The sequence below is a fragment of the Chrysemys picta genome, chromosome 2, assembly GCF_011386835.1.
Source record: "Chrysemys picta bellii isolate R12L10 chromosome 2, ASM1138683v2, whole genome shotgun sequence".
Lineage (NCBI taxonomy): Eukaryota > Metazoa > Chordata > Testudines > Emydidae > Chrysemys > Chrysemys picta.
The window spans coordinates 107380658-107399979 of record NC_088792.1 but is presented as its reverse complement, the minus strand read 5'-3'; the positions used below and the strand labels follow the sequence as shown (position 1 = coordinate 107399979).

Genomic DNA, 19322 nt, shown 5'->3' with positions numbered 1-19322 from the left:
CAAATACTTTCAAAAGAAAACTTGGTTGTTGTAACTGATTAAAAATTGGCATGAAGAATCAAGGGTAGGTATCATGCCTGAAACTATTACTACTACTACTACTTTTTCATTCTTTAAACTAACTAAATTATAGATTCTCAGTATCCTTTTAGGTTTCCTAATCCTCCTGTGAATTTTAGTAATTTGTATACCAGAACTTCATTTGTCTCCCAAATAAAATCACTGACCATCTTTAGATACAGAGATAAGTCATTCCCACCTCCTTTCAAACAAGGCTGTACTGATTTGTGTTCTGTCTCTGATCGGCTATACACCTTTGATCTCTCTGATGATGGCAGGTAGTTTCTAATAGCTGACATTATGCAGCCCTCTCATCTGCAAACAGTTTAGCTTGTCAGGTGTTCAGTGTTTAAAAAAAAAAAAAACTGCTAAGGATGTTTTGTTATGGAAACGGAATATTCACAATGCTAGCTAGTGCTCTGTATCCCACACCCAAGCTAAGACTGTCACAGGTGGAAACAAATGATGTCCTAATCCACTGACTTCTTCATTTGAGCACTTACATGTAGACCTTTTATCTTTCTTGACCTTCAGGGTTACATTCTTGGTCTCTATCAAAATAGCCAGAAGGGTGGAGAACAGTCTGCACTGCCCTTGGTTTCTTTCCATTGTTTGCCATAAAGATAGGAATTAATTGTTAGGATAATTTTATCTTTTGCCCTCCATTGTCTCCAGGTAGAACAAAAAATAAATTATTTCTATAACCAGCTCCTAAACAAAAGCTTTCTGGATACAACTGAATGGGATGTGTTTGTTGCTACCTGTTTTAAAAAATAAAAATAAAAAGCAATTGAGAGGTCTATAACTGGAGTGTTAGGGAACAAAGCTGTGTGATATCCCATGCAGTGAATTTACAATTTTGTGTGATTATATGCTCCATTTCAAGTCATTGCAGGCCTCTTAGTGTTTCAGCATTTTAGGTTGACTGGCTGCTTAAATTGCTTGCATATCTAAATTACAGAAGTGATCATAAATCCTAAACAAATGTTGGTTTGGTGCTTAGTAACTGAATGGGTTTTAAAAATTGGCTGACACTATTACAGAAAATGTAGGTTAAGCTGTCTGGCAAAGTATAGAATTAGTTTAAGATCTTAATATTCTTTTCTACATAATAGCACAATTTTTTAGGAGTTTAATCTCGAAGACCAGAAGTGTCAAATTAATCAGAGAATCATAGAACTGTAGAGCTGGAAGGGATCTTGAAAGGTCAACAGGTCCAGCCCCCTTGCGCTGAGGCATGACCAAGTATACCAGACACCACCCTTCCCCCTGACAGGTGTTTGTCTAACCTATTCTTTAAAACCGTCAAAGACAGTGATTCAGCAACATCCCTTGGAAGCCTATTCTAGTGATTAACTATAGTTAAAAAAAATTTCCTTGCTGCAGATTAAGCCCATTACTTCTTGTCTTGCCTCTAGTGGCCAACTGATCACTGTCCTCTTTATAACGCCCTTAATATATTTTGAAGACTGTTATTAGGTTCCTTCTTGCCCCTGTCTTCCCCCCGCCCCTGTCATCTTGTCTTGTTCTGAACATGCATACTTCTTTTTTTTTTTTAACCTTTCCTCATTGGTCAGATAAATCTTTTAACATTTTTGTTGCTCTTCTCTGGACTCTCTCCAATTTGCCCACACCTTGCCTAAAGTGTGATGCCCAGAACTGGGCATAGTGCTCCAGCTGAGGTCTCACCGGTGCTAAGTAGAGTGGGACAATTATCTCCCATGTTTTACATATGGCACTTCTGTTAATACACCCCAGAATAGTAGCCTTTTTTGTAGCTGCATCATGTTGATTCATATTCCATTTACTATAACCTCTAGATTCTTTTCAGCAGGATTACTGCCTTACCAGTTATTTCCCATTTTGCAGTTGTGTTTTGATTTTTTTTCCTTGCTAAAATGTAGTACTTTGCATTTGTCTCTACTAAAGTGAGATATACTATCTCGTAGAACTGGAAGGGACCTTGAAAGGTCATCGAGTCTAGTCCCCTGCCTTCACAGCAGGACCAAGTACTGTCCCTCAGACAGATTTTTGCCCCAGATCCCTAAATGACCCCCTCATGGATTTGAACTCATAACCCTGGGTTTAGTGAGGGAGGGGAGGGATAACTCAGTGGTTTGAGCATTGGCCTGCTAAACCCAGGGTTGTGAGCTCAGTCTTTGAGGGGGCCATTTCAGGATCTGGGGCAAAAATCTGTCTGGGGATTGGTCCTGCTTTGAGCAGGAGGTTGGACTAGATGTCCTCCTGAGATCCCTTCCAACCCTGATATTCTGTGATTCTAAGTGCCTCTGTTTAGTTTTAGATCAACTCTCCAATTTGTCAAGGTCCTTTTCATTTCAAATCGTGTCCTCCAAAGAGCTAACAGCCCCTCCCAAGGCAAATTTTATAAGTATATACTCTCCACTCGTTATCCAGAACATTAATGAAAATATTGAATAGTTCCGGATGCAGAAGAGACCCCTGCAGAACCGCACTAGATACATTTCCCACCTATCCCCCTCTTTGACAGCAAATCACTGATAACTACTCTTTGAGAATGTTCTTTCAACCAGTTATACCCTCACTTTACTGTGAGTGCAAAACATCTTCTGGTTGATAAGGAAGTTGCTAATTCAAACATTGTTAAAGCTCAGAATTTTTTCTTACAAATAGCTTTTTAATCATCTAAAGAATCTAACTACTTGTGCTAAATGACTGGAAAACCATTGCAGACTATGGAACTTTATGAATTTGCAAGTAAGCAAACATAATTCCTTTTTTAAAAATGAAACAACCAACTGTCACAATGGGTACTCATTGATCAATTCTGATCAGTGGAGCCTAACATTTATTATGTCATAGTATACTAATGTGCTGTGGCGGAATTAGGTAACTGGATGTCACTGCAATACGCTACTGGCAAACTTCTGAGAAGTTGGGCCAGTGTGAATATAGGTTTTGCATACTGGCAAAATTGCACATAACAATTTGGGTTTTTTCTTTGTGTATTTAAAAAAAACCAAAAACCTAGGAAATTACATACAGAGAGCTACGTTTAAAAGAATGTTATGATTGCAAGTCAAGGACTCAAGTTAGGAAATGCTGGAATTAAAATTGACACAGGCAGCGTTAAATTCTGCCCCCTCTTGCATGTGACTGATGATACAGCGTTTGATTGCACAGTTGCACTCTAGCTACACAGACTAGTGCCTAATCCAAAGCACAAGATAGACAGTGCTCATTGTACTAATTGGTTGGGTAGCAAATTAGGCTGCTGTCTGTAGGATTCCCCCTTCGTTTGCTCTGGAAGGTGGATAATGAACCACCAAACGATCCTACCTAAGGCAGTTTAATGCCACCCAGGAGAACTGGGTTCTATCTCTGGCTCTTTGTGATTCTGAGCAAGTCACATAAACAGAAATCTTTGAAGATGTTCACTAATTACAGCATCCTCATTCTCTGAATGCCCACTTTGAAGGAGCCTGGTTTTCAGAAGGGCTGAGCACCCTAAACCCCATCTGAGGTCAGAGGGAACTGCAAATGCTCACTACCTCTGGCAATAAGGCATCATGGCCTAGAGGCATGAGCATGAGGCTAGAAATCCTGACTCTGCCAATGGATTGCTATGTGGCCTTTGGCAAAGCACTTTGCCTCTCTGCCTCATTTTTTCCCGTCAGCAAAATGGGATTACCACATACTAAATGTAGGTGTTGAAAGTAATGTAGTCAATATGTGTGCAATGTTTTGAATGTTATAAAGTGCTCTTTTACCCATGGTGTCAAGCGGGTTGCCCAGTCACTGAGGCACCCCAAATTAATGGAGACTAATGCATATTTCTGCCTTGATCTTCCTTTGCTACAATTCCTCTTTCATAAAATTCCTTCCTACCTCACAGGGGTATTGCAAAGTGAACTAATTTAATGTGTGTAAGGCTCAGATACTGTCTGAGTCATAAGTCCATATTCATTTCAGTTTGGATGGTGTGCATTTAATAGTGGATGGGGCAACTCTAATCCGTGAGTATAAAAAGATCAACTAGCTATCTCATTTCCTGAGTAACATCTAGCCTCTGCTATGAATGAGGTAGAGGTCCTTTGGAAAAATTCTCACATAATCACGTTGTTAAAGGCTGTATCATAACTAACATAAGAGAGTTTTTCGGGGAATAGTACTTGCTAAAAAAATTTACTTTTTGGAACACCCAAACTATTTGGGAATTTGTGTCAAATCTGGTGAATACTTTTGGCCAGAAAAAAAATGGTGGAAAAAAATGGGAAATGTCAATTTTTTTAATCAACATTTTCAAATCAATTTTTTTTCAGCCGGAAACCAAAAAATTCAGTCGATCTCTTAGCTTTAATCATAATACATAGATGTAAAGGGGACAAGATTTAGGCAACGTGAATCCTGGCTTTTCCTAACTTCTTGAGTGCTTGACTTTGTAATATTAACATTCTTTTAACATGGCTTTTTTGTATGCAGTATAACTTGGCTGTGGAAAAAGATAATGCAATTTTTTTCAGGCTGAATTTTCTTTTGTAAGAAGGCTAGTAGGTACGTAAGACTTGGCTCACAATAGGGCATCAGTGAGTTAAGCTGAGAGGAGGCTGAAATTTAATGTGTGTTACCAGGATCAAAGTCAGGCACAGAGAACAGCTGTGGAAGTTGACCTTGGAGTACATACTAAAAGAAATCTTTCTGGAGTGGGAATTTGGCTCACAGAAACAACTCCAGGCGTAGGGCATGGTGTGAGAAGCCTTGGAGTTTCTTGTGGGTATTTTGGTATTTTACTGGAGGTGATGCTAGCTGCTTGTGTAACTCTGAATGAGGTGTGATTTATTATTGATGTTTTCTAGTAACTTTCCATTGCTCATGCAGCCAACACATCCACCAATACAGTAAACATGTGCATGTAGTAATATCTCTCCCCTAGTGTGCACGCTTTTGTAGTTCCACCAGAAAAACTGTTTGTATGTCTTGCAGTAGTGCCTAGGGACTATACAACCACCAAACAAAAAGTCAGTCCTTGCCCTGAAGAGCCTTGGGCCTTGCAGAATGTTGAACTTCAGGGAAAACTTACTGTTATGAACTAAGTGGCGGGACCAGTTCCCACAGTTAAAGGGCCTTTGACAGAAAACATCCTGCTGGACTTCAGCTCCCTTTCTTATGCTGAAAGTGCTTGAACTGGATCCTCTCTGCTGACCATGGCTGTGGTAGTTTTATACTAAGGGGCTGGTTCCCAATTATGGAGTTCTCAGGTCACTTAAACCTTTATTGGATGTCAACCACAACTTCAGACTCCCTCTGGAAACCAACAGCAACAATTAATTAAGACCTAGTCTCCACTACGAAGTTTTGGTAGTTTAGCTATACTGGCAAATCCTTCTGGTGTAGGTGTAGCTTACATCAGCAAAATACTGCTTTTCTCAGTATAGCTTGTACTGTTTCGGTGAGCAAAATAAGCTGTACTAGCAAAAGGACTCTTCTACGCTAGGGCTTTTGCCAGCATAGAAATGTCACTGAAAATCACACCACTAACAGACATCACAGTAAGTGTTTCAAATGTGTGGAGGCTTGTATATTATCTTCAAAAGCCAACCAGCTTCCAAAGAGACTAGTCTGAGACCTATCTCATCTATACTTAACATTTATACCGGCATAGCTAAATTGATGGGGGGGGAAGGATTATATTTTTTTTTTACTGATATAGCTAAGGTAGTGTAAACCCTAGTGTAGGTACACTTACAACAGCAAAGAGACTTGTATGCGCATATATAAGTGATGCCCATACTAGGAGGGATGGTGGGATAGCAATGCCAGCAAAACATACCTAGATTGGATGAGGTCTGACTTTATGGTAACTTATCTAAGCACCATTGTGACAATTATAAGGATAAGTTTCCACAAATTTTGCTTTTTCTGGCTAAATGTAAGCTAGCTGGAAACTGGAGCAAAACAGCTGGAAATGAAGCAAAAGATGCTGTGTATCTTAGCATTTGCAAGACAAAGAAAAGCTAAATGTAGCATTAAAGATGTTGCTAAAACAAGAGCCTCATAATGGCAAGTTACTGGGTAAATAAATAAATAACAGATGTAGGGTACCCTGGGTCAAAGTAAACTGTGGTATAATTAGCATGCAACTCCCTTAACGTTAACAGGGTTACAGCTACACACATGAGTCCCAGATTTGATCCTTTATATCCAAATCGAGAACATAGGCTATTTGTGCAAGGGTATAAGACGTGGAACATGGGCTTAGAAGTAATGAAATATTATGGTACATTGTGCCAGCACTGACTGGATTCATAATTGTTCCAGAGCAGTCAAACTTCCTAGGTTGGCAGTGTTAGCAAGTAGTTTATAGACTCTCCACTGTACGACAGTGAGCACATTGATACTCAACAGTAATCTTACCTTATCCATTTCACCTAGACTAGACAGATCCAGTCTGTCTTAAGTTCAGTGAAACTTGCACAGTTCTACCATTTTGGGACGTACTGACTTTTTTTGTACAAATAAAATTCTGTAGATCAAGCATCTTTTCTTTCCATCTGGCCAAAGTGAGAATCTATTTTTGTAGCTAGATTTCCCCCCCCCCCCCCCCCCAGTTGCTGACATGATCACATCATGGACCTAGTTACTAAGGACTCCTGACTTCTAACACTGACTCAATAAGTGGCATTTGTCCAGTCATTTAAGCCTTCCCTTATTTTATTTTTACCTGACGAATGTTTGAGGCCTAAATGATGTAGTTACGTAGCTCATGCCTTCAGGACACTTTTTTTTTTTTTTTGCAAGTCAACCATAATGCACTTCAAGAGAACTTGATGAATTCTAGATGCTAGAAAACATAGACAAATAGTAAATACAGAACACACTCTACAGATCTCTGTAGCGCCATTAAGCATTGGAGTCAGGTTTCTAGTCGGAAAACAGAAGAATAAAGAACTTGCTATTGAAACTAATTGGGACAACTACAAAAAGAACTCTCATTTAAATTACTGCAATATGAAATTTCTAAACAAGGAATAGAATTTGGCAAAAAAATTAAACTGGTAATACAAGCTTTTTTTTTAAAAAAAAAAAGATGTTTCAACAGGCCTCAAAATTCTTCTGTGTTCAGATTTTGCCTATTTCTAGGTCTAAACCATATATAAACAGTCTTGCATGGTTTGTGGTCAAACCATGAGTATGCTGGTGGAGTTTCAGGTCTGCACCAGAACCAGGTGAGTGGGTTGTGAAACTTCCTTTGTTCATAGATGTGTCTCAATTTTTAGGTACCGAGCTTGATGTTCTTTCTAAGGGATGACTTTCTGAAAGTGCTGAGTAGGGTTGCCAACTTTCTTGTCGCACAACTTTTTCGTCGCACAAAACAGAACAACCTAGCTCTGCCCCTTCCCCCAAGCCCTGCCCCCCCGCTCACTACATTTCCCCCTCCCTTGGTGGCTCACTCTCTCCCACCCTCACTCACTTTCACTGGGCTGGGGCAGGGGGTTGAGGTGCAGGAGGGGTGAAGGCTCTAACTGGGGATGCGGGCTCTGGGGTGGGGCCAGGGATGAGGGTTTCAGGATGTGGGAGGGGGCTCTGGGCTGGGGCAGGTAGTTGCGGTGCAGGGAGGGTGAGGGCTCTGGGCTGGGGGTGTGGGCTCTGGGATGAGACCGGGGATGAGACCGGGGATGAGGCATTTGGGGTGCAGGAGGGTGCTCTGGGTTTGTGGGGGGGCTCAGGGCTGGGGCAGGGGGTTGGGGCCTCGGGGTTGGGGAGCAGGCTTACCTCCAGGGGCTCCCAGTCAGTGGCGGGGCTAAGGTAGGCTGCTTGCCTACCCTGGAAGCAGCCAGCTGGTCTGGGTCCTAGGCAGTGGGGCCAGGAGACTCCACATGCTGCTCTCGGCTGCAGGCACCCCCCCCCCCCCAGCTCCCATTGGCCAGCGGGGGGCAGCGCACGGAGCCCTGTGGCCCCCTGCCTAGGAGCCCGGACCTGCTGGCCGCTTCTGGGGTGCAGCATGGTGCCAGTCAGGATAGGTAGGGACTAGCCTGCCTTAGTGCTGCAGCACCGCCGACCGGACTTTTAACGGCCTGGTCGGTGGTGCTGACCAGAGCTGCCAGGATCCCTTTTCGACCAGGTGTTCCAGTCAAAAGCCAGACACCTGGTCACCCTAGTGCTGAGCCACCTAGTTTCTGAAAATTGGGCCCTTTTAAAATGTCTCAATTTGGGCACCTGCAAATCACTTTTCACTTCTGAAAGAATTGGTATCTGGCTATTGCTGCCTTGTATCCGGATCAATACAAGTTTGGAAATATAACTTTAAGTATTAAAAAAAAATTGACTCAGATTTACGACTTCTCATTGCATTTTTTAAAACTATTTTTTGGTAGAATTTGCTCTTGCACTCCTATGGAGTGGTGGGCTGTGATTTTGCCTGGGGAAGCGTTAGAGCTACAGAAATAAGTTTTACAAGGCTATCTTGTACCTCTCAAGGCTATGTAAAATATAAATGCGAGAGTAGATGCTGTTTTTGAAAAGTAAGCAGTGCCACCTGCTGGAGGTAGCGTAATCCTGGAACAAGTTCCACATTTCAGAGCTCCTCATAGCCTATAATATATGGGGGGTCATCACAAATTACTACTCTTGTGGCCCTTTTTCCTTTATTGAAATGGCTTATTTTTTTGTTTAAGGTTCTACAGATTGGGTTGGATAGGGATGTGCTTTAATTGGAAACCTGACTGAAGTTTGAATAAGATTTCATTGGTGGGGTAGAGATTATAATGCCATGCATGCTGTATTTCCTTCATCTAACTCTGCAATGCTATCAAAGCAATAATCTATTTGGCAAGACTGTAAGAGTATTATTAACATGTTCTGCTTATTGCTCATAGCTCTCTTGAGAGATTTAGTGTTTTGGGGAGGGGGAAAGTTGTTCTTTTGTCCCTCACCTTTTACATACTATCCTATTGAGCATAGAAAGTAGATTGTAAGTGTTCTACTGGTGCGAAGAAGAAAACATCCATACTTAATTAATAATTATATTTATTAGGTTAGTGCCTAAGGACCAACCAAGAATGGGGCCTCATTGTTAGGCACTCTCTGTACACAGAGCTCCAGACGGTTCCTGCCTTGAAGAGCTCACTATCTTAAATAGACAAGATAGAGGATAGGGGAACGAGTATAACACACAAGAAGTGTGAACAATGTGAAGACAGTGAGTAGCTCCATTTTTATTTTATTTTATTTTTGGTGGCTTTAATTAGGAGGGGCTATGCTGGAAAGAAAAGGGAAGTTGAGTTGGGGGCAGGGCAGGGCAGAAGAAGGTAAGAAAGGCAGATGTGGAATGAAGCTGAGGTTGACTGTCCCAAATAGCCAGTTAGCAGAAGAAGTCCAGTCAGAACCATAGAAACGGCTCTGATGTTCAAAGGTCCAGGCTTTGGCTGCTTATGCAGCCCCTCTTACCAGCTGGAGCATCTGGCTGGTTCTTCCTGTAGTTTTTCCCCAAGGCCGGGGCTGGTGCAGGAGGTGACACCACCGGTCTCCTAGTTTCCCTCTGGTAGGGAACAGAGTTTTCCCCTCCCCAGTTTTGGGTCTGATGGGTGCTGGGGTTGGAGGGAGTGGCTCTGTCTGGGCCCCATTTTACCCCCTCGCCCCCAGTGCATTAGTCCCTACTTTGGCTGCTTCCTTACACACTATCCTTATGCCCTTAATGTTCTGATCTAGGCAGACGGAAGTATAAAGTCTGTAGCTGTTTCAGAGTACATGGAACTCATGAGAAAGAGTCTGATATTAATGGTGTGGTGCCACTGGCAATTTTTAGGAGTATGGAAATCAAGGGAAAGTAGGAGTCTTGTTATCTCAGCCATTGGGCATCTAGAGAAAACTAGATTGGAAAACTTCCATTTTTGACTTCTAGCATTATCTGACGGGTCTGGAATTGGGTAAATGTAGGCAGGATTTTTTGGATAGATACCCAGCAGTTGATGTGGGGACCTTGATAGATGATGAGAAATTGTGGACAGATTTTTCAACAGTGGAGCATTCTAAATTACTACTGAGGCCATCCAGAATTGAGGGTGCACTACACCTCTGAAAATCAAGCCTTAAATGCCTGATGGGAAGGATTGGAATTATATATAAAAAGTATTGGGAAATCCACTTGGAGTATGGCTAGGAGTAAGCATACACGTAGGGAACAGGTGGCATTGTTTTGGTGGATCTAATCCTAATTTGAGTCTTAATTGTAGCAGTGTGCTTCTAGCGTATATTTAAAAAAAAATACTGTAGGAACATGTATTTGGAAAAGAAATCTGGTTCAGTAAGACTATAGAAAAATGAACATTTTTCTAATACTGATTAGCTATCGATAAATTAAACTAGTATGTATACCTTTCAGTGGAGATGTGAATGATAAATAGAGCCCTACAAATCTGCGGATATCCGCAGATATCCGCATCCACTAGTGCAGAAGCAGATATCCGCCGACCATTTTTTTGCAGTTCGGATGCGGATATAAATTGCACAAATATCATTGTGCAAGGCTCTAATGATAAGGTGTATTTATTTCCTGGGTGTTATTGTGTGCCTTCAGCAGGTTTTTGTTTGTTACTAATTTAACATCAACCGGAGAGTAAATTCACATGTAGTTGTGACACAAATGTACCATATAGGAAAAACAAAGGATCAACAAGGAAGCTTTCTGATGATTCTGCTCTACACATTTGATTTTGATAAAACTGTTGTACACCTGGCTCCAAGATCTGCTAAAGTCCTTTAAAAGGTCAATTAACAAGAGAAGCCCTGTGTTCACGTTATAGCTAGAGTATATGGATGTACTGCAGAGTTTTTATAAATAAACTAGTTGAATTGTCTAAATTGTCAATATTCATAATCTTAAACCCTCTAGTTTTTTACATCTGCATGATAGAATATGGATGCATTCAACATTTGATCCATGTAGCCATTTGGAGTGTGATTTCAGCAATATGTTCTGCAATCTGTGAATACATGTGACAGCTCTGAGTTCCCTTGTGACGTGACAATAAAGGAACACATTTTATTACAGCAGCAGACCTTACAAAACTGATTAGTGTAGCTGGTTTTTAAAATGTGTTTTTAATTGTAGAGCCAGGTGAGGGCTACTAGTTGTACAATTGGTAAAGAATTACTTGATTAACTCTCAAATGAAATTCAAAACCAGGCTGATGTAAAATTTGAGCCTCCATATGCAGTGAAATCAAGAAAGATAGAGAATATTTAGATGAGACAACTTGTCATCTGTATACCAAAAGCATGTATACCTGTGATTTATTGAAGAATACGTAGGAGATGTTTCTCTCACACCTTGTTAACACATAAGGGCAACACACTATCCGCTCGCAACTTGCTTCATGTATGAAAGTAGCCTATTTTGGAAAAGGATATATTTCCTTCTTCCTTGCTTATACAGTTGCCAGATATGAAGGGGATAAATGTAGGTTTTTCTGGGGGGAAAGGTGAATTTTTAGTATAGTGTTAGAACACTGGATTATAAAAGACCAAACTACATAACCTTCCCATAACTTTCCTTCTGAGCCGAAATGATAAATTTGTGTTAAAATATTTATTCAACTCATTAAAGTAAACAAAAACCTTCCACAGAAGTATAACTGCAAAATTAAAAGACAACACGGTATTTTTTTGTGTGTCTCCATACATATTGCTAATAATCCCTCAATTCTGTTGACTAAACTGACATTTGAAATATGTTCAGGTGAGCTCTGTTCCTCTTGTATCCTTTAAACTACACACGTCACAGCAAGATAAGTCATATACAGTGTAAACACTGGTTTGACTGAAGTTATTTAAAGGGCAAAGTTAACAATTAACTTCCAGCAGCTGTATTTAACTTTTGGAGCTTGAATGAAATACATTAAACTTTCAAAGCTATAGACTAAAATTACTCAAATGAGACTTCAAAATCTCATGATCTAAAGCAGTGAAATTAGACTGAGGATAAATCAGGTGTCAAATAACTGTGTATGCTGAATTTAACAATTGACTGCTGTGAATACTGGCTATTAGGATTCATATCTGCTGTTTCATAAAGGAAAAAATATTCCATTCGTTTTCCCTTAAGTTAATGTAACTAGTTTGCTATTTTAAAACATTATTTAAATAACCTCTGATTTAGGTGTGAAATGAAAGTGGTCTGACACTTAATTGGATCCAACTGAGCTGTTGCTTGAACGTTTAACTGAGAGTATATAGTCTGTCCTGACCAATAATACAGCAGTATTCTTGCCTTGTCGTCCTGGAGATTCTCTGGTTCAGTAGCTAATTTGATATTTTAGGCCTTGGCTTTAGCTGAGCAGAGGGCCATGTCATGAGGTTATGTACTCAGTTTCCTGGAGCTGGGATAAAGCTTGTGCTTTCTTGGCAGGACAAGCCATGAAATAGTATTTGTTTTCGTTTGCAAAGGTTGTTTGCTTATTCTACTTGGCATTATTGCAGTTAATCAGGAAAGGGGAGTGCAAATTTTGTAAAGGAAAGTGGGCTGAGTGTCAGGCGGCAGAGCTCCATTGAGCCTAAATTACCCTGTAGTACTGTGTGTGTTCAGTTTGTGGCCTCTTAATCTTTTTACTTTATAACTCAGAGAACTTTATTGATTTAAATTAAACTGTAACATCACAATGAAATAGCAAGTATAAAGTTAATGTGTATGGATCAAGGAATATTGGAGTTAATACATCTTGCACTAACTTTTTGTTTCCATAGTTTTAAGGGAAAGGTAATAGGATATTGTAAAGCAGTTCATTGTCTCTTCAGTGTAAATGCATAATCTCAAGGTGCATTCAAGCAAAGCCAACCTTTGCTCTGTCAGAATATAATTCATACAGTATACCAGAAATCCTCTTAAAGCCATTTACCCATAAAATACGACTTTCCAACATGGGTTGCAATCCGCCAATCTTCTATATGACCTACCAACAGTACTTCAAATAGCTGCCCATTGCGGACCAATGCCTTGCCTTGCCCTCAGTGTTTAGACCAGCAACTTGCCACTCTTGTCTACATTTGCACTAGAGAAGAGAGCACAGTGCATGGCATTTCTATTGTATGTGCACAGTCTAGGCACAATGCTGTTTCCCTATCCACCATTTCACTGAGTGAGAAAGCCCAGTCTACCCCAACCCTTGAAGGAGTTGCAGCCTTTCTACAATCATGGGCATTGCAATTTAGATACCAGCCTCTTCTCCTGCCCTGTTTCCTAGAGACAGGCAGCATATTCAGCTTTACCAGTTGGTCTACATATAGGTGTGTCACACCTGAGCACCCACTTCATCAAACCAGTTGCTTATCATAAAGAGAAGGAGGTTGAGGGCAGGTTTGGTGCTTCCTGCCCATTCTTAGGGTGACCAGATAGAAAGTGTGAAAAATCGGGACGGGGGTGGGGGGTAATAGGTACCTATATAAGAAAAATTCCCAAATATCAGGACTGTCCCTATAAAATCGGGACATCTGGTCACCCTACCCATTCTTCATCAGTTTTCCGGGTCCTAAACAAGGTTTTTAAACTTTTAACGCACCTTCATTTTAATGTTTAATTCTAAGTAGCCATCTTAACCTATAGTTCATGTGCTTTCTGTTTTTAGAAAGTACAGTGGTAATGAGGACTTCACAGTGGTCTATTTAAAAACTCAGACTTTGCCTTGGATGGTCTTGCTTCAGTGTTCCCTATACAGTATCACCCTAAGGAAAAAAAATTGAATCTTAATAATTGCTGACCCTAGGGGCTGTACAATCAAGGGTTGATAAAGCAAATGTGTGTAGTGTTTAATACTGAACAAGATTTGACCATTCCCATAGTATTTGGCCCATTACACAAACTCGTTTCAGTAATGTCTGAATGCTGTGGTGGTTAAAATACAGTGTACAGTGAGGATATAAGAAATAGGTGTTGCATGTGTCTTATCAACTGTCTTGTCACAAGCACCATAATTAGATTCACTGGTGCTATATGTATCCGAAAAATACAGGAAGAACTCCAACCCAAACCTGAGCATCCTAATGTCCTTGAGCTTCCCCTTCTTCCCAGTTATACCTCCACACAGGAAGTTAATCAGATCTTAATTTACTTATTTCACCCTATCTCTTTATAACTGGAGTGGAATTGATAGGCTTATTAATCCAGACTTGGGAACTTCCGGATATTTTTGTCTTCGGATCTAAGTGTCTGTTCTTGTTGGAAGCATTTAAAGATTTAGTTAAATTCATGCTCTAGAGTGAAGTGATATATTTGATTACTAGGTCTTGTGGCTCAGAGCTGAGGTTGTCCTAGGGGTATCCAGTGTGAACTTTCACCTGTTTAGTGTAAAGTAAAGGTATTCATTGAATAAAATTTGTACCACTTCTGTCTACTTTGAGGTATAGAGAAGGGCCAAGAAGTCTCTTTTTAAAATAGGCAGAACCCGAGCAGGTTTTTCACCTTAGAAATAGCTGGGATGTACAGTCAGGACCTCCCTGTTTTATCTGGAGGATCCATGGAGGAGGAGCTCTTGAATGTTTACTGTGAGCACAGTGGCATCCTAATTGGAAGGCAGATTATTATGATGGCTTCGGTGGAGATTCATTCTCTAAAACAGTGGGGCCCAACCTTCTTACACAGGAGGGCCACATAAATCTAAGCACAACCTTGTGTGAGTCAAACAGATTCTACATATTTTAATAAGATTTAAAGTCCCCTAGATTGATTTATATTTTAAGTTCAGCTTGTTTCATATGTATTTAGTTAAGTTGTTTCTATGCATAGTATTGTCTATTTACACACTTGTGTAAACTAAAATGATGTGACATGATGACATAATGAATCAGCTGCCAGTATATTGTGTTGAAAGGCTGCGGGCTTCATGAAATGCTCTGGAGGGCCGTAGGTTGGGCACCCCTGCTCTAAAGTGTTCTGTAGTCATTGTAATTAAATAAACATTAACAGAAATCACAAAACGTCCTTGGTTTTAAACAGTAAGTCTAAAATCCTTCCTCTCTGAGCCTGCTCAGTTTTCATTATCTTGTCATATCCCCAGTCTTCCAGGAAAGGCACCATAAGAGTCCATCCTGAATTTCTAATCCTTACAGAAAAAAGCAACCAACCAACCATTCCCCGCTCTTTTTTTCCCAACAAACTTTTAAAATTAGTTTTATACATCATGAACACTCCAAATCAGGCACAGATGCAAGCCTTTTGCAAGCCACCTTTAATTGATCCTTTCTGTGCTCTTGAACACTTTGGGTTTTATTAACTGTAACATTCTTGGTATGTAGCCTTATTTTTTTTTTAATGGTTGTTACCTAGCAGCAATAACTTAGTTTGTCTATGTATTTTACTTAAAGAAATAGGGTGTATATTAAGAACATGACTCAAGTCCAGCCATAAAGTTTTAAGTACATAGGTGTTTATATACTGAATTCTTTTCAGCACATAAAGTTTAATGTGCATAAATTTTGTGCTAAAGACTTCCCACCCTCCTGCTGGGCTTACAGAAATTGGAATAGGTGCATGTGTGACTTCAAAGCTCCCCAAAGACTATGACAGGTGTTAAAAGTTCCACATAGACTTCTTTATATGTTGAATTCCAGCGCACTCAGAACTTTGGTGCTCAAGGATCACAGGTTTCCTAAATTGAACTTGATGCTCCTTTCCAGAGACAAGTCTTGGGTTTCTGATCTGCCTTTCTTACCACTGGAGAGCAGTCCCATATGGCATTTTGTAAGCTCTACATGGACAAGCATGAAGCTTTGAAGTACATCAGCCCCAGTTAGGGTTAGGAGTTTCAGACAGAACATACTCTCTTAAAAACCCTGGCAGATTACCTCTACATCCCTTTCATGTCAATTTAATTCCCCATGCAGTTGCATAGAACTTGCAGAGCCCTAACATAGTACTTTCACTGCATAACAGGCACAGAGTTCTAAAGGCATACAGCACTATCTTCCTGTTGTTTTTACCAGACGACTCAATCCCCGTTTGGGCTAACTGATGTACATGAAGGAGGCCTTTAAAAATTCTCTCGTTGTCCTGTATTTCGCTAGCCATTACGTGAACTCTTATTCTCCTTGCCTCATTGAGCAGGATTTGGCTCATGCAGTACTGAAACTTAGTGTCAGTACTTATAAGAAAGATCACCATCTATTTGGACAGCAGCTACCCTGATAATTGGCTTTGTTTTATGGCAGTATTTGGGAGTAAGTGTTTGATACTGTCTTCTATTTATGCAATATCAGTTGCAAGTGGTGACCGAAGAGCAATATATGGTCCTTAATCTTCTGTGCTTACCCTAGCAGAGGTCAAAACAGAGTTTATGTGAAACGAACTAAGAAAGAGGGTTGAAAAATGAAATGTACAGGTGGGGAAATGAGAATAAAATTGATGTGCCTTAATTCACTTTAAGCAGCCCTCTTAAAGTACAGATTAAGTTTAAAAAAAGTATTTTCAAACAAAGGCATTAGGGGACTGTTCTTGCCGTCTGAAATGTGCTCAGTCCACGTGAATAAAGATGTTTGAGTTTACAGGGTTGCCAGTTCGGGGGAAAAATAAAACTCTACCCCCATCTCTACACTAAAGTCTGGATTCTTTCCCCATGCAACATTGGGAGTAATAAAAGTTCTGCAGGGTAATAGGCCTGCTGACAGCTGTGCAAAACCTATTGTCTTCAGGGGATTTGCACAAGTGGAGCTGATTGGAACTTGGTAAAAGATTCTTTTGTGTTACAGGGGAGGGAATTGTTCACTCCCTCAAGCTGAGGTGTCGCTGCAGGACTAACATCAATACTAAAAAAGCAGGAGAAACTTGTTGTTAAAGTGGACAGATAGGACTCTGTTCCATATGTATCCAGTCCTGCATAGGGGACTACACATAATAATTACTTAAACAAAAAAAACCTCTCCAAGCTTTAGATGTAGATTAAGGTATTCCAGGCCTGATAATAACCTCCTTCTTTATTACAATATGTACAGAAACACTAGGTGGTGCTCTGATGAAGCTGTTTTATTTCTGTGGAAAAAGACAGAAGTATCTAACTCAGCAGCTGTTCACTGTAGTAAGATGAGGCCCTGAAACATAAGCTCTTGTGTCAGAGGCCCAGTCTGAGGCCTGAAGCCTGAACCAAAGTACTTCTAGGCACTGCTAAGCAAAAGCTGGACTGTGAGCCAGAGGCAGGCCCCGCTCACAGAAGTTGGTGAAAAGAAGGTTGTTAGAAGCAGGTGCTTAACATATAAGTGCTAATAAGAGGAACTTGTGCCAAGATGGCACCTGGACAGTCCGATACAAGGACACTCCATAGACATAACAAGCAACAGGCAGGTGTATCTTGAAGACAGGGTCGAAAGTACAGCATGATGGATAGGTCTGTTTGTCTGAAACAACATGATCAAAGGGGGAGACAGCACCCTAAAGAGCCAAGAGGCTGTACCTCAATATGTTAGTAGGGACGAGTAATCTGTCCTGTAACTGTATAAAAGTAGGTCCCGGGGTGCGCATATTTGTCTGGCCTAGGGGGCAGTGGAAAGTCCCGCCACTGACTGAGCCGATCCGTTGCCAGGGGGCACAAATTCGTAGTATGTCTCGTAGAGTCTACGGGAAACTATTACTGTGCTTCGTTTGACAATAAACCTGGCTCAGGTTCCTTCGTACCTTTCTAGAGTCTGTGGTCATTGGGGGTTCTCTTGGGGTCTGCTGTGTCAGCTATCTGTGCAGAGCTGGGGCAGCACACAGAGGAAACGTGCACACAGCCGACTGTTACCATCATCGAACAAGAAGCAGAGCACCACACCGGTAGCTACTGACAACATTCACTATAGAACGTGCAATGATGATCTCTTGTACTCCTTGCCCCCAGCCCGAGTGAACCCTTGCATTTTGTCTTGTAGCTGAAAGCACGCACTTCAGTTTTACGAAAAATATTGCTGTTGATGTACGGTGGAGCCTTGTTCATGCCCTTAAGCAACATCTGGTAAGGACTCCGATTCAGGAGTAGTTCAGAACTGCAAAAAATCTTTATGGTGTGTATTAAGACTCAGCAATCTTAGCATTTCATGTTTTTTAACACATTTAAAAGGGAAAGGATGATGATTCTTCTTCTAGTGATGCTCCATATATGAATTCCAAACATGGGTGCACGTGCGCCAGAGCAAAAATCTTGAAAAAGCAGATATCCTAGCCCCAACACAACTTGAATTCAGGAAAAGACATAAAACCCAGGCATCCATCTTCATACTCCTGGACCTTGCTGCGGAATTTGCCACAGTCAGCCACAGAATGTTGTTGTCCATCTGAAGAAGGTATACAAGGGAATCTATTAAAATGGCTTGAGTCCTCTGTGGAAGGATGGGACCAAAAGGTAGTGATTGGAGATTGCTCCTCGCAATCAAAGACCTCGCTTACAGAGTCCTATGAGGATCAATTCTCTCTGGTCATCTTCAACACTTACATGCAGACATTAAGTGGACCAGAGAAACATCAGTGATTCAGATTTACATGACACACAACTCTCTTGATATCCTTCACAAAATACAACATACTAGTGTGGCAACCTCTCCTCCAGGTTTTCCCAGGCTCATTCCTTTTTTGAGGTAGCTGTACTGGGGACTCCGTAAGGATGGTCAGTACCTTCTGCGAGCTGTCCAGTTTTATGGGCTCAGAATCATCCCGGGTGTACCTCAGAGGTGGCAACCCTACAATATAGTTAACAAACTACCCCAGTGCTTGGTCAAGATCAGTTCATGGATGAAGAAAAGTTGGCTGCTCCTAAACCTAAGCTTGTTGAATCCTAAACCTAGAGCAAGATCAGCATTGTTGATTGGTGGAGGAAAACACTTTGAGGGATTGCACTGTGGATGCAAATTCCCTTTTGAATTGCACATCCACAAATGGTCAAGGCTGTCTGGAGTGCTTTTGAACTCCTTGATTAAGCTAGGCTCTTGTTACAAGTAACGTTTTCTACTGTGTGGTTGGCTAGGAGGTTGTGTTTTGTCCTGGCAGATGATAACGCAGGTTTTTATTTTGGAGGTTAGGTTATCTCCTGGCTGGACTGTAGCAATACAGTCAGCTATCTGAGCATCAAACAATCATCCCTTAAGAAATTTCAGTTATCAGAAAATGCAGCATGAATTATCATGAGCACATCATATCTGCTCTCTACTCAGGCCTGGTCTTCCACACTTAAAACTTATACCAGTCTAGCTGTGTCAGGCAGAAATATGGGGAAAAAAACCACAACCCTTAGCTACATAGCTATGCTGACAAAAAAACCCAGTGTAGATGC

General features: G+C 40.9%; 1 protein-coding gene across 9 annotated transcripts in view; it reads left to right on the top strand.

Moving 5' to 3' along the window:
* The window catches only part of GRB10 (growth factor receptor bound protein 10), a 198043-nt gene that overhangs the window by 96668 nt on the left and 82053 nt on the right, over window positions 1-19322 (top strand). For 3 of the 9 annotated variants that reach the window (XR_010598449.1, XM_065583931.1, XM_065583932.1), the window contains one exon: window positions 17929-18011. The exons of the other annotated variants lie outside the window; for them this stretch is intronic. The gene's annotated coding sequence lies outside the window, so the exon portion shown is untranslated. The remainder of the gene's footprint in view (window positions 1-17928; window positions 18012-19322) is intronic. 9 annotated transcript variants of the gene reach the window in all.